A 6,000-nucleotide genomic window follows, 5' to 3' on the forward strand; every position below is an offset into this window, starting at 1 on the left:
CTTTGTACCCGCAATGGGTACCTCCACCTTAACAACACCGCCGACATAGTAGGGTGAGAAGGGAGCATGCCGGGGACCCCATAGGGGACCTCTTTTCTTCCATCCGTCATACTATGTATGAGAAATCTTTTTTTTTTTCTGAGTGGATGTGTGCCTCCTTCCACACAAAGCATAAAACTGAGGAGCCCGTGATGCACGGGAGGGTGTATAGGCAGAGGGGAGGGGTTACACTTTTTAAAGTGTAATACTTTGTGTGGCCTCCAGAGGCAGAAGCTATACACCAAATTGTCTGGGTCTCCAATGGAGCGACAAAGAAAGGTACCACTTTATAAAGTCTTTATTTTGGTCTCACATTGGGCACAATAATAACAGGGACCTTTCTAGAATGCAGCCCAGGAGCTGCAAGAGGGGGAAGCTTAGGTTTGGGCGAAATTTCTGCTGACAGGTTCCCTTTAATCTCCCTCCCTCCCTCCCTCCCTCCATCCCTCCATCCATCCCTCCATCCCTCCATCCCTCCATCCCTCCATCCATCCCTCCATCCATCCCTCCATCCATCCCTCCATCCATCCATCCCCTATCCATCCATCCCTCAATCCATCCATCCTCTATCCATCCATCCATCCCTCTAATCCATCCATCCATCCATCCCTCTATCCATCCCTCTATCCATCCATCCATCCCTCTATCCATCCATCATCCATCCCTCTATCCATCCATCATCCATCCTCTATCCATCCATCCATCCATCCCTCTATCCATCCATCCCTCTATCCATCCATCCATCCCTCTATCCATCCATCCATCCCTCTATCCATCCATCCATCCCTCTATCCATCCATCCATCCCTCTATCCATCCATCCATCCCTCTATCCATCCATCCATCCCTCTATCCATCCATCCATCCCTCTATCCATCCATCCATCCCTCTATCCATCCATCCATCCCTCTATCCATCCATCCATCCCTCTATCCATCCATCCATCCATCCATCCATCCCTCTATCCATCCATCCATCCCTCTTATCCATCCATCCATCCATCCATCCCTCTATCCATCCATCCATCCATCCCTCTATCCATCCATCCCTCTATCCATCCATCCATCCATCCATCCATCCCTCCATCCATCCCTCCATCCATCCCTCCATCCATCCCTCCATCCATCCCTCCATCCATCCATCCATCCATCCCTCTATCCATCCATCCCTCTATCCATCCATCCCTCTATCCATCCATCCATCCCTCTATCCATCCATCCATCCCTCTATCCATCCATCCATCCCTCTATCCATCCATCCATCCCTCTATCCATCCATCCATCCCTCTATCCATCCATCCATCCCTCTATCCATCCATCCATCCCTCTATCCATCCATCCATCCCTCTATCCATCCATCCATCCCTCTATCCATCCATCCCTCTATCCATCCATCCATCCCTCTATCCATCCATCCATCCATCCCTCTATCCCATCCATCCATCCATCCATCCATCCATCCCTCTATCCATCCATCCCTCTATCCATCCATCCCTCTATCCATCCATCCCTCTATCCATCCATCCCTCTATCCATCCATCCCTCTATCCATCCATCCCTCTATCCATCCATCCCTCTATCCATCCATCCCTCTATCCATCCATCCCTCTATCCATCCATCCCTCTATCCATCCATCCCTCTATCCATCCATCCCTCTATCCATCCATCCCTCTATCCATCCATCCCTCTATCCATCCATCCCTCCATCCATCCATCCCTCTATCCATCCATCCCTCTATCCATCCATCCCTCTATCCATCCATCCCTCTATCCATCCATCCTCTATCCATCCATCCCTCTATCCATCCATCCCTCTATCCATCCATTCCCTCTATCCATCCATCCCTCTATCCATCCATCCATCCATCCATCCCTCCATCCATCCATCCCTCCATCCATCCCTCCATCCATCCCTCCATCCATCCCCTCCATCCATCCCTCCATCCATCCCTCCATCCATCCCTCCATCCATCCCTCCATCCATCCCCTCCATCCATCCCACCATCCCTCTATCCATCCATCCATCCCTCTATCCATCCATCCATCCCTCTATCCATCCATCCCTCTATCCATCCATCCCTCTATCCATCCATCCCTCTACCATCCACCCTCCTCCATCCATCCCTCTATCCATCCATCCCTCAACCATCCATCCCTATCCATCCATCCCCTATCCATCCATCCCTCTATCCATCATCCCTCTATCCATCCATCCCTCTATCCATCCTCCCTCTATCCATCCATCCCTCTATCCATCCATCCCTCTATCCCATCCCACCCTCTATCCATCCATCCCTCTATCCATCCATCCCTCTATCCATCCATCCCTCATCCACCATCCATCCCTCTATCCATCCATCCATCCCTCTATCCATCCATCCCTCTATCCATCCATCCCTCTATCCATCCATCCCTCCATCCATCCATCCATCCATCCTCCATCCATCCCTCCATCCATCCCTCCATCCCTCCATCCATCCCACCATCCCATCCATCCATCCCTCCATCCCTCCATCCATCCATCCATCCCTCCATCCATCCCTCTATCCATCCATCCAACCCTCTATCCAACCATCCCTCTATCCATCCTCCATCCATCCCTCCATCCATCCCTCCATCCATCCCTCCATCCATCCCTCCATCCATCCCTCCATCCATCCCTCCATCCATCCCTCCATCCATCCATCCATCCATCCATCCATCCATCCATCCCTCCATCCATCCCTCCATCCCTCCATCCATCCTCCATCCATCCCTCCATCCATCCCTCCATCCATCCCTCCATCCATCCCTCCATCCCTCCATCCCTCCATCCCTCCATCCATCCCTCCATCCATCCCTCCATCCATCCCTCCATCCATCCATCCCTCTATCCATCCATCCATCCCTCTATCCATCCATCCATCCCTCTATCCATCCATCCCTCTATCCACCCATCCCTCCATCCACCCTCCATCCATCCCTCCCCCATCCATCCCTCCATCCATCCCTCCATCCATCCCTCCATCCATCCCTCCATCCATCCCTCCATCCATCCATCCATCCCTCTATCCATCCATCCATCCCTCTATCCATCCATCCCTCTATCCATCCATCCATCCCTCCATCCATCCCTCCATCCATCCCTCCATCCATCCCTCCATCCATCCCTCCATCCATCCCTCCATCCATCCCTCCATCCATCCCTCCATCCATCCATCCATCCCTCCATCCATCCCTCCATCCATCCATCTATCCATCCCTCTATCCATCCATCCATCCCTCTATCCATCCATCCCTCTATCCATCCATCCATCCCTCTATCCATCCATCCATCCCTCTATCCATCCATCCATCCCTCTATCCATCCATCCATCCCTCTATCCATCCATCCATCCATCCCTCTATCCATCCATCCATCCATCCCTCTATCCATCCATCCATCCCTCTATCCATCCATCCATCCCTCTATCCATCCATCCATCCCTCTATCCATCCATCCATCCCTCTATCCATCCATCCATCCCTCTATCCATCCATCCATCCCTCTATCCATCCATCCATCCCTCTATCCATCCATCCATCCATCCATCCCTCTATCCATCCATCCATCCCTCTATCCATCCATCCATCCCTCTATCCATCCATCCATCCCTCTATCCATCCATCCATCCCTCTATCCATCCATCCATCCATCCCTCTATCCATCCATCCATCCCTCTATCCATCCATCCCTCTATCCATCCATCCCTCTATCCATCCATCCCTCTATCCATCCATCCCTCTATCCATCCATCCATCCCTCTATCCATCCATCCATCCCTCTATCCATCCATCCCTCTATCCATCCATCCCTCTATCCATCCATCCCTCTATCCATCCATCCCTCTATCCACCCATCCCTCTATCCATCCATCCATCCCTCTATCCATCCATCCATCCCTCTATCCATCCATCCATCCCTCTATCCATCCATCCATCCCTCTATCCATCCATCCATCCCTCTATCCATCCATCCATCCCTCTATCCATCCATCCATCCCTCTATCCATCCATCCATCCCTCTATCCATCCCTCTATCCATCCATCCCTCTATCCATCCATCCCTCTATCCATCCATCCCTCCATCCATCATCCCTCTATCCATCCATCCATCCCTCTATCCATCCATCCATCCCTCTATCCATCCATCCATCCCTCTATCCATCCATCCATCCCTCTATCCATCATCCATCCCTCTATCCATCCATCCATCCCTCTATCCATCCATCCATCCCTCTATCCATCCATCCATCCCTCTATCCATCCATCCATCCCTCTATCCATCCCCATCCATCCCTCTATCCATCCATCCCTCTATCCATCCATCCCTCTATCCATCCATCCCTCTATCCATCCATCCCTCTATCCATCCATCCCTCTATCCATCCATCCCTCTATCCATCCATCCCTCTATCCATCCATCCCTCTATCCATCCATCATCCCTCTATCCATCCATCCCTCTATCCATCCATCCCTCTATCCATCCATCCCTCTATCCATCCATCCCTCTATCTAAGCTCAGGCCACGTTGTAGAAAGTAAAAACACCTTTATAATAACTCAGGGGGCGGTCTGGTCCAATGGGTGTCACTGCTCTTCGGTCCGGCGCCTCTTCTTTGCTGCCCTCCTCCTAGCCGGGCCAGTATGGCTGATGCGTCCACACTAGCCGGCACTGAGGTACTGTGCAGGCGCACTTTGATCTGTCCAGCTCAGGGCAGATTACAGTATTGTAGTGCGCATGCGCGGACGGTCTTTAATCCTTCCTCGCGCCTGCTCATTATAGTACTTTGATCTGCCCTCAGCAGCACAGATCAAAGTGCGCCTGCGCAGGACCGCAATGCCGGCCTGTGTTGATAAAGGACGTGTGATCCACAGACGGCTAGGAAGAAGGATGGTGATCGCCGCAGAGAGGAGGCGTTTGACTGGACCGCCCCCTAGGTGAGCATTATAAAGGTGTTTTTACACTATACAGCGTGGTCTGGGCTCTTATATGCAGTATTCTGGAATGCTGTATATAAGAGCTCACTGGTGGTAGCCGTGGCTTATAGGCACCAAATTTGGTGACAGGTTCCCTTTAAGGCTATGTGCCCATAGGACAATGTACCTGCGGATTTTGCCGCGGAAAACCCGCGGATTTATCTGGATTTACTAGATAAATCCACAGGTTTTTGCAAGTACAGACACTCCCCATGTTATCCTATGGAACATGGGGAGTGCTGTGTCCATGCTGCGGTATGTGCGGCTGCGGAATATGCTGCGGATGTCACACGTAACTGCTGCAGAATTCCCGCCTCTCCACTATGGCGATAGAGGACGGGACTACCGCAGGTAAGTCGCATGACTGTCCGCAGGTTTACCGCAGCTATTTCACTGGAATACCGCAGCAATGGATAGCTGCAGAATCCGGGGATCACCTGCGGGAACCCTGCGGATATAGCTGCAGGTGCAATCTCCCGTGGGCACACAGCCTAATACTCGTAAATACTCAGGGTTGATCTGATGAGGTTACGGCCCCAAATTCCTGCATCTCGTCACTTATGGGAGAGGTATCATCAGCGCTCTCTTAGTACAGGAGTGACACCAGTACCCCATAAAGGAATATGGACGACATGGAGGAGCCACTAAGCGTCCACACGTGCCAGGTCTGGCGTCATGTGCCTAGATATTCATATACATGGCCACCATGTAATGCTACAATTCTCCTGGAAACAAGTATGGCCGACCGCAGGCGGGGGTGGGGGGTGGGGTATGGTTGGGGGGAGAAGAGACACAGACTGGGGGGAGAAGAGACGCAGACGGGGGGGGGAGAAGAGACGCAGACGGGGGGGGGAGAAGAGACGCAGACGGGGGGGGGGGGGAGAAGAGACGCAGACGGAGGGGGGGGGAGAAGAGACGCAGACGGGGGGGGGGGGGGAGAAGAGACCGCAGACGGGGGGGGGGA

At 52.4% G+C, this 6,000-nt stretch overlaps 1 protein-coding gene across 1 annotated transcript in view; it reads right to left on the reverse strand.

Moving 5' to 3' along the window:
- Positions 1-6,000, reverse strand: part of LSM14A (LSM14A mRNA processing body assembly factor) — a 69,866-nt gene that overhangs the window by 54,225 nt on the left and 9,641 nt on the right.

Source organism: Anomaloglossus baeobatrachus, chromosome 10 (assembly GCF_048569485.1).
Source record: "Anomaloglossus baeobatrachus isolate aAnoBae1 chromosome 10, aAnoBae1.hap1, whole genome shotgun sequence".
Lineage (NCBI taxonomy): Eukaryota > Metazoa > Chordata > Amphibia > Anura > Aromobatidae > Anomaloglossus > Anomaloglossus baeobatrachus.